This window comes from Euprymna scolopes, chromosome 46 (assembly GCF_053919585.1).
Source record: "Euprymna scolopes isolate OS-2025 chromosome 46, ASM5391958v1, whole genome shotgun sequence".
Taxonomy (NCBI): Eukaryota; Metazoa; Mollusca; class Cephalopoda; order Sepiida; family Sepiolidae; genus Euprymna; species Euprymna scolopes.
In genome coordinates, this window is record NC_136527.1 from 204,686,368 (window position 1) to 204,696,001 (window position 9,634).

The 9,634-nt window shown below is 43.9% G+C and overlaps 1 non-coding gene across 1 annotated transcript; it reads left to right on the forward strand.

Annotated features, from left to right (window-relative positions):
* The first annotated feature begins 6,436 nt into the window (after nucleotides 1-6,436).
* LOC145271592 (U1 spliceosomal RNA) lies at nucleotides 6,437-6,599 on the forward strand. The gene has a single exon (XR_013866000.1). It is a non-coding gene; the product is annotated as a U1 spliceosomal RNA (small nuclear RNA).
* The last annotated feature ends 3,035 nt before the right edge of the window (nucleotides 6,600-9,634 follow it).

Sequence of the window (9,634 nt, forward strand, 5' to 3'; positions counted from 1 at the left end):
ACATGATTCTAGTGTATAAAATACTTACACATAAAAATTTGGTTATTTTGTTATTGTTCTTGAAAGAGCGTTAGCAAATTAGCAGAACAAATAATTGTTTTTTTTTTGTTTTTTGTTTTTTTCGTAATTACATAAAAATTGATAAACTAAACCTGTTTTTCTTCTGTCGTCACAAATATAGTAAAGCCAGGAACTATGCTATATTATCGATTACATCGACGACGACGACGACGACGACGACGCAAATTATTCCATATGAAAAAAAAATATAGCGTCTATTGGCATTTTTTAAATTACTGTTCCTGTGCGGGAAAATAACTCTTTAGATCGTAATTTTTAATTTATTTTTGTTTCATCCGTGCTTTGATATGATTAATGGGTGCTTGTACAGTTTAATCAAGAAATCAAAAAATAAAAATATTGAAAAAAAGTTTTCATTCGTTTGTATTTGTTCTCATTGAAAAGATTATGAATTTATGTTGTTCACATGTAAACGACCTTGATATTGAATATTACAGTAAAATGAAAGTTCCGTTAAGAATTGAGGTATTTTGTGAAAATATTGGTAAGTTTAAATGATAATAAATTATTTGTTAGGAATTGTTGTTATTAGTGAATGAAATGTTGTGATCTACTGATATTGGTAAGAATTATGTGGAGGTATTTTAGCTTTTTATTGGTGTTTGTCGGTGGTTAGTATAGAAGTGTGATATAAAAACAGTGGTGGGCACATGAAAACTATACTTACCTTACGTTGGTCCCGTGTTTTATCGGGGAGGATCTGCTAGGCGCAACATTCTCGCAGTTTGGGCAGGTCGAAGGTGTACATCCTGTCAAGGGTCCCCGGAACATCATCACGGGGACATACAAGATCTACATAAGGATAGACAGAAAAAATTTCCACCAGATCCCTGCCCAGCTGACATGTGAGGGCTGGAACATGGCAGTAATAGTAGAGGGGAGAAGACCGCTGTGCTGGCTTTGCCTGAAGCCCGGACACATGGCCCGCTTCTGTCCTACAAGAAAGGACGCTCCGAAAACAAAGGAAACAGCTACGAGTCCAAAAACAGAACAACCCAAGGAAGGACAGAAGCCGGCGAAGACAAAGGGGGAGACCGAATGGAGCAAAGTCGCCGCAAAAGGCAAGAAGACGGAGGTGGCCCCCACAACACCGAGGGCAGTTGCGGCGACTACTAAGAGGAAGCTCCCGGTAAGCTCCTCAGAGTCGGAGGAAGAAGACCGTGCCCCAAAACTCAAGAACAAGGAGAAGCGAGAGAGGAAGGAGCTGCCGAAAGACACAGAACAGGAGCTTCCTCTAGAAGAAAACACCAATGAGACTCCCCCTGAGTCTATGGAAGACGTAACAGCTGAGCCTCCAGTATCTCTCACCAAAGAAGCTCAGCCTACCCCTCCCCTATTCAACAGTCCGGAGCCGGAAAGAATAGCTCCGGAAGACCAACAAGCGGCGTCGGCGCAGAAAGCAGTGGAAGAAAAGGCGCCCTCCAGGACGGAAAAAACAAGAAAATATCCTTTTTGGCCTGGGGAGCGCCTTTGTGACGCAGAACTAGCTGTCGGGGACCTAAACGGTACGCAGAAAAAGAATCTCCGGCAGCTAGAAAAGTTAACAACGGTAGACTCCAAGAACATCACGGACCCCCGAATTTCGCCGACGCCCCGAATCTCATCACCTTCGTGCGGCCAAATAGGGGAGGAAGATCAAAGGCACTATGGAGGATGCTGGAGGCAGGAAAAACAACTTTCCCGGGCTTCAGGCTCATGGACGAGGAGCACCCATCTCTGACAAAAATTGCTAAGCAATGTGAAGGTCGGGTCCCTATTTACGTTCACCCCTCCTTCTATAGGGCAATTAAATTGACGTTCCCCTTGGACGTGGGGGGTCTGGCCAGGAACGGGCGGCTTACGCCCGACCTGCTCAAGGGCAGTCTGGGCCAGACCTTCGACGTCCTCTCTCCCGAGGACTTTAGACCCCTAGTAGAGGAATACTACTAGGCAGTGGAAACATGGAAACGAGCTTAAATTTAGCTAGTTTAAATGCGAGGGGCATGAGATCCCGAAGCAAGGCTGTTCGCGTGCTGAGGGATCTCGTGGCCCTTGAGGTAGACATAGCCACCTTGCAAGAGACCCACTTTGTTGGGGCCGGGGACTGCGATGTGCTGGTGAACGATTTTGATGTTTACTCAGCATATGGCAGTCTCTATAGCCGGGGGGGTTTCTGTACTAGTGAGTCGCACTCTGTCTGCGACGGTTACACTTGTCCACGCGGACGCTCATGGGAGGCTGGTCGTGGTCGATGTTGCCGTTAAAAGTGGCGCGTTTCGGATCGTGGCAGTTTATGCGCCTAACATCCCCAGCGAGAGGGTTTCCTTTTTTCGGCGGGTGGAGGTGTTTCTCTCTTCGGGTCCGGAGCGGGTAGTTTTAATGGGGGACTGGAATGCCATCCTGGACCCCAGCATAGATAAGGTCGGGGGGGTTAGAGGGTCGAGAGGGTGTGAAAGCAGCCTGTCTGACCTGATGGCCTCGTGCGATCTGGTCGACAGGTTTCGTCTGGATCACCCCGGGAGGGAGATGTGGACGTGGCAATCTAGCTCGGCCGCCTTTACAAGTTCATACTTGGACAGGATGTTAATTAGAAGGGGCGACACAGATTTCCTATCTTGTCCCACGTTCCACTGGTTAGGTCATTCGGACCACAAACTTGTGTTGGCCCGTTTGAAATTAGGTAATAGGCCTAGGTTGGCTGGCTACTGGAAGATGAACGCCTCCTTATTGGAGTCGGTCGACTTCCGGGAGCAGCTGACATTACTAATTCAGAGGGAGTTAGTGGGGGCGGTTACCGAGAGTAGATGGTGGGTTAATCTTAAGGCTACCATTAGGCGCTTTTGTGTCCAATACAGCCAACGCCTCGCGTTAACTAGGGCTCGGACCAAAAGGCACTTAGAGGATAGATTGACCCGGGCGGTGGCAGGGGGGGATTCCCTAGAACTAGCTCTAGTTAAGGGGGACCTCAATCGCTTGGCTAGCGAGCGATATGAAGGTCAGTTAATTAGGGCTAGGTTAGAAAGAGTTTCCAACGAAGCCGTGAACGTTGACGCTGTTGAGCGTAAGGCTGCCCTAAGACGTGGCTCGGACGGGTACATTCGGGAGGTGAATAACCTGGGAGGGCGTCCTCTCGTGTCGACACGGGAGATCTGCAATGGGTTTCGGCAACATTTGGAGGAGCGCTTCACCAAACTACCCAGACTCCGCGGCCAGGAGTTTGGCAGCTATTTAGCTGGCTCGCCCCGCCTTACTGCGGCCCGAGCGGCTAGCTGCGAGGGGATGGTTACGGAGCGTGAGGTCATTACTGCGTTGAAGCAGGTTGGCCGCAACAAATCTCCGGGGCTCGATGGTTTACCTTACGAACTGTTCTTGAGGCTGTCGCCCATGTTTGTGCCCCTTCTGACGGGCGTGTTTAACCACTGGTTTGCCCAGGACTCGATCCCGAGGCAGGTAACCAAAGGAGTGGTCACGCTTCTGAAGAAGGGGAACCAACATGGAGGGGGGAATCTAGATGACTATAGGCCCATCACTCTGCTTAACGCAGACTTCAAGATTTTGTCCCGCGTTCTTGCGAATCGACTGCAGGCTGTTATCGGCGACTTGCTCGAACCGGATCAGAACTACGCTGTGAAGGATCGATCGATTCAAAACAATCTGCACTTGATTCGCACGATCTTAGAGGGGGTAGAAGACGACACAGAAGCCGCGCTGATCAATTTAGATCAGTCCAAGGCGTTCGACAGGGTGGACCATGGGTTCCTGAGGGCTGTTGTGGAAACCGCCGGCTTTGGTCCGGACTTCCGCAAGTGGATCTCCGCCCTGTATCGTGATCCCGCGGTGGTGGTGCAAGTTAATGGTAGGTTGTCGGAGTCCTTTGGGGTCTCCCGGTCGGTGCGGCAGGGTTGTCCGCTGTCGCCTCTGCTTTATGTCCTGGCGTTGGAGCCCTTCCTTCGCAAATTAAGGGACGAGGAGGCGAGACCAGTCCTACGCGGCATAGCTCTGCCTGGCGGCAAAGTTGCCAGGGTGTCCGCGTACGCCGATGACGTCACCGTGTTCGTCGCACGACGAACCGACATTGAAGCGGTGATAGAGGCGATCGCTGAGTATGAAGTTGTCACAGGGGCCGTGATCAATCGCAGCAAGTCCGTTGGCCTGCGGTTGGGCGCCTGGACCGGGGTAAACTCGCTTCCAGGTGCGTTCGGCTGGACAGATGGCCCAGTAAAGATCCTCGGTGTGTGGTTCGGGCCGGACCTCCAGCTGGACAAGAATTGGTCGGAAGTACAGACTAAGGTCGAGTCGTCAGTAGGGACTTGGATTCGGAGGAAATTGTCCTTGAAGGGTCGTGCGGAGGCATGTGCTACATACGTGTTTCCGCTGATCCTTTACCGTCTATCTGTTCTTCCCCTGCCTGCGGACCGCTGTAAGGCTTTAGAGCATCTCCTATTCAAACTTCTTTGGGTAGAAGGAAAGCCGTATGTCCGTAGACAGGTCTGTACACAGAAGCTTAGCGAGGGAGGCTTGGGGATGCCTGATCTGCTAAGTCACAAGCACGCAGAAAGATTGGCATTCCTGAGTCGGACACTGATGGAGGAAACGCCCTGGGTACCAGTCGTGGAGCAAGCTTTCCCACGGCTCATATCCAACCCTGCCGCTGAAGGTCGCAGAAGACCGGCGGGGGAAAGGTGTTTCCTGACCGAATGCCGAGCCGCCCTTAGGGCATTGCCGGGGTCCAGTGACCTTGCACGGCCTAGGTGGTTGCTATATAGGGATGTAGTGGAGGGGACTGCAAAAGACCCGCTGGTGGAGCGACTACATCTGTCGAGGGGGGAAGTTCTCTCGCTGTGGAGTTGGGCGCCTGCCAGTAGCTATATCAATAACGCTGAATTTTCGCTTACGTGGAGGCTAGTCCGAGACGCGCTGCCACTCTTCGGCAAACTAGCCAGGGACGATCATGATAGGGATTATTACTATCCCCCGTGCCCACGCTGCAATGATGAAGAGGAGGAGGAGACGAGAGAACACGCGTTCTTTCTTTGCAGCGGGGTTCGGAGTCTCTGGGAGTATGTCGAAGGGGTAACGGCTCGCATCGACCCCGAGCCGTCGGTGCCACTTGATTTAGCATACGTAGTCGATAATGTGGATCCGCCGTTTGACAGGGAGAAACGGTTGGGGTTTCTAGCGATCCTAGCGGTGGCTAGGTTAGTGACGTGGGTTTCACGTCTGGACATTGTCTATAGGGGGCAATCCGTTTCTGATCACGATCTGGTTGTTCGTTTTAAGCATCAACTTAAAACGAAAATCAGATGTGATTGGAAAAGATTGCCCCACATCGACTTTGATAGGAGATGGGTGCACAACACTAGTTTGTGCATCCGACGAGGCGCTAGATTTAAGTTCGTGTTTCCACCCTAGTGGTATTGGTCCTAGGGTGCTGAGGTTTCTTTTTTCTCGGAACCCAGTCCAATCAAGACAAGTAATATAAGGTTTACCTTATAATATTGGGTAGTTTTAAGGCTAGATAGGTAGTAACCACCAAGAGTGGATAGCTTGTGCTTTTTATAGGGCCTAGATTAGGGTAGTATGCGTGAGGATCCTGTTCCCATAGCTTTTTATTTTTTGATAGATTGGCACTAGGAGAGCTTCCAAAGATGCCCAAAAGTCCACTTGTTTTATTTTGTCCCAGGCCTATTTTGCCCACTACGTACATTATCTTGGAAGACGCCATCCATCCCTATTATCCCCGACCCTAATTTATTTTCCATACATGTCCCTAGTTCCTCCACTCCCCTTTAGGGAACGACCTGCTTGCTTTCACCCTTTCCCCCCGGGGGAAGAGGACCGGAAGACAGTAGGCGTTTCATATGACAGACCAGCTGTTAGGTAGGGAGGGTCCCCTTACTAACCCGCCCCCATAGGCATTTTGTTAATTTATTTTATTTTTCTTTCTTTTTGGGTGTATTCTAGTTTGCCCCCCTCCCCATCATCTCACCCCCATTTAATTAATAAAAAAAAAAAAAAAAAAAAAAAAAACCTTTAGTTTGTACATATTTTTCCCTTTTTATTTCTTGTATATAATTTTATATGTTCTTTTTTCCTTTATCACAGTGTGAATGTCGCCTGCCATCCCGTAAGCTGGGGAGCTGTTATTTTAAGTAGGTCCGGGTAAGAATGTTAGGCGAAACAGTGCGTGATAGAAACTCTAGTATAGGTTTTATAATAAAGTACTTGCTATCTTACGCAAGTCTAGCTAAGGACTAGAAAAGACCCCTTTTTTCCCCACTTCCCCTTACTGGCCTTTGTGCCTAAGCGTCTTCGTACCCCAAATGAGGCCTTGGCAGTAGATAATGCCAAGGCCGGGGACGAGGGGCTAAATATCATACTTACCTTACGCAGGGGTAACGGTGATCATTAAGGTCGTTCCCCCAGAGCGAGGCCCATCCATTGCACTGCGGTTGGGTTGACCTTTGCGATCGTCCCAAATGTGGATGACTCGGACATGCTATTTCTAAGTGTGGGGTCTGCGTTCGCGCTCACCTCGATAATACAATCAAAATCAGAAATCCTTCCCTACTTTTTCCAAGTACCTCTCACTCGTAGGTCTGTACTCCCTCCGCTTAATCTCTGTAATAGCAAGAAATAGGCAATTTCTCTCGACCAGTTTATAATCCACTTCAATTCCAACGTTCTGATTGTATCTAATTTGCATGTAAATGTAATCAACGTTTAATCGTGAGGAATTCGTCTAGCTGTCGCCTACAGCTACTGAAAGTGTCTTCTTTCGATATACAGTGTGGACATAAGCCCTGTTACAAAATTTCTGAACTATTTATTATGATAATATTAAAATAAATTTACTATTTAATTGTCTTTATATGATAATGTAATGTATGATTTCTTATTTTTTAGAAACAAAAGATGTTAATTTTTAAACAATGTTGAATTGGAGAGAAGATTAACCATAGAGCAACACGAGAATGACGTACGGCACAAGAAATATTCAAGTTGGGGGAAACAAAACTCAAAATCAACAAAATGTTTATAAAAAGGACGATTACTAATTACCTGTAAACTTCATTGATCAAAGATAAACAACGTCCCCACACCTTAAGAACACCTAAACTTATCAAAAATGTTAGGGCAAAATCAGACGAAATCCAAAAAGATGCATGTGACAAATGGCGAACAAAGCACAAACATCACCAAGGACGATGTGAAGGATATGTCAAAGTGACCTTTTAATGTCATCTTATAAGCTCCAAAAGCGACAGTTCTCTCTGCAGCCACAATTGCAAAGAAACTCATCAGAAATCGACTCTTGTTAAACCTTATTATCAGACAAGGCACGCTCAATAATATCATCTTCACAGATGAAAAGTTATTCTCACTTCAACATCCAACAAGCATCAAAATGAAAATGTCCTTGTGAGAATACCTGATAATGCCGGAAAGATTTTCAAAATGAAGAAATCATCATCAGTGATGGTCTGAGCAGCCATTTCTGAAAGAGGGAAATCTCCATCAATTTTTTTAAAATGCCAATAGACTATTTTTTCTTGTTCTTAACAAAGAACGTTACATTGAGGACATTTTTAAAAGTGAATTGACCCGATTGTATAATTCTGTATTTGCTGATTGCAAGATGGTGCGAAACCGCTTAAGTAACACAGACAACTTTAGTCCTGGATCAGCAAACAAGAATGACCTCATCACGTGATCTTAACGTTCTTGATTATTCTTTGTGGTCAATCATGGAGAGTGAATCCTTCTTTACTTCTTGTAAAAATATTAAAGTTCTTAAAATAAAATTGAACAAATGCGGAGATAAAATGACATTAGATGTTATTCATGCTGGTATAGATAATTTCACCTAAAAGATTTTCCCCTATTTTTCTCAATATATCTTTTCCTACTACTCCTCTCTCTCTCTCTCTCTCTCTCTCTCTGTATATATATATATATATATATATATATATATATATATATATATATATATATATATATATATATATATATATATATAATATATATATATATATATATGTCATACTCATATTGCTCTGTCTAAACATTGAACACTCTTTGGTTGACACATCTGGGTTTTGTTTAAACAATTCTATCAATGATGATAATAATAATAATAATAATAATAATAATATATATATATATATATATATATATATATATATATATATATATATATATATATATATATATATATATATATATATATATATCCTTACTCTCTACCGCGCTTGATCTGTTACTTACTTTTTTTTTCGAAATCTCTGTCTTCCTCTGTTGCTTCACCCCTTCTTCTATTTCTCCTTTCTTTCTCTCTCTCTCTTTCTCTCTCTCTCTCTATCTATCTCTCTCTCTATCTCTCTCTCATTTACCTAATATATCTTTTTTCATTCTATCTTTATCCCTCTCTCTTTCCCCCTCTCACTTTTCTAATTCTGCCTCTCTCCTAATCTCATTCTCTCTTCCTCGAGACTACTCTTCCTTCCACTCACTCCCAAATCCCTCATTTATTCTAATTCTCTTACAACTATTCTCCATTCCACCCATTTCTCAACCCCTCGTTTTTTTTGTTCGATTTTTTCCTCCGCATCTGTTTATTTCTTCCTTTGTCATCCACCTCTCATCATGTGATAATCACAAAGTGGGTGCTCATTTTACGTTACATTATTATAGAAAAGTGATCCCCCACTTTTTAAAAACTAACATTTCTTCATATCTTGGAAACTACTCATTTGCCGTAATTTCAAACGTCATTTTCGTTTTTATCCCGCAGAAAACCTAATTAATTGGTAATTTTAAAGGAATTTTCAAGGGTGATTATTCATATTTACGCTATTGCTCCATCACATTCGCGTTCACCCTTCTTTAATTTCTCCTTTCTCTCTCCCTCATTTACCTAATATATCTTTTTTTCATTCTTTATCCTTCCTCTTTCTCCCTCTGATTATTCATATATACCGTTGTTTTCTTTGCTCATTTAAACTATAAGTACGCCGATATAATTCATAAGTTATTTTTTTTGTTTGAAGAACTTCTGCTCCAGAATACATAATTTCCCCTTATTTTCAACGCCGATGCCCGGGAGAAGAGGGGTATGGGGTTAGAGATAAATAATTAAAACTAATGTCCTCATTTACTTGCATACCCACAAGGACAGAGTTAGTCAGACACAAGTCCAATTTTCCATGTGTCAAAATCCATCATCCCATACATTATTTGCTTCTTTTTTGTTTATAAAATTGACCAGGATTTATTGTAATTATACCATAGCAAGTGTATTTAATTGCCTGCGAAACAGATTTTCTTCATAATTTATTTAATATAAAATATAATTTTTTTTGCCATATATGATATCACTAGGCACTACCTAAAGTCACCACAGAATTACCCCCCCTATATGTAAAACGATGTAACTTTATTTTGATTTAATATTATCAATATAACTTTTGTACCATTTAAAAGAAGAGCAAAATAAACCAGTAATAATTTTAATAAAATTTTCATCGTACGAAACTAATGAAATTGCGAGACGAAATTTGTGTTCACATAATTG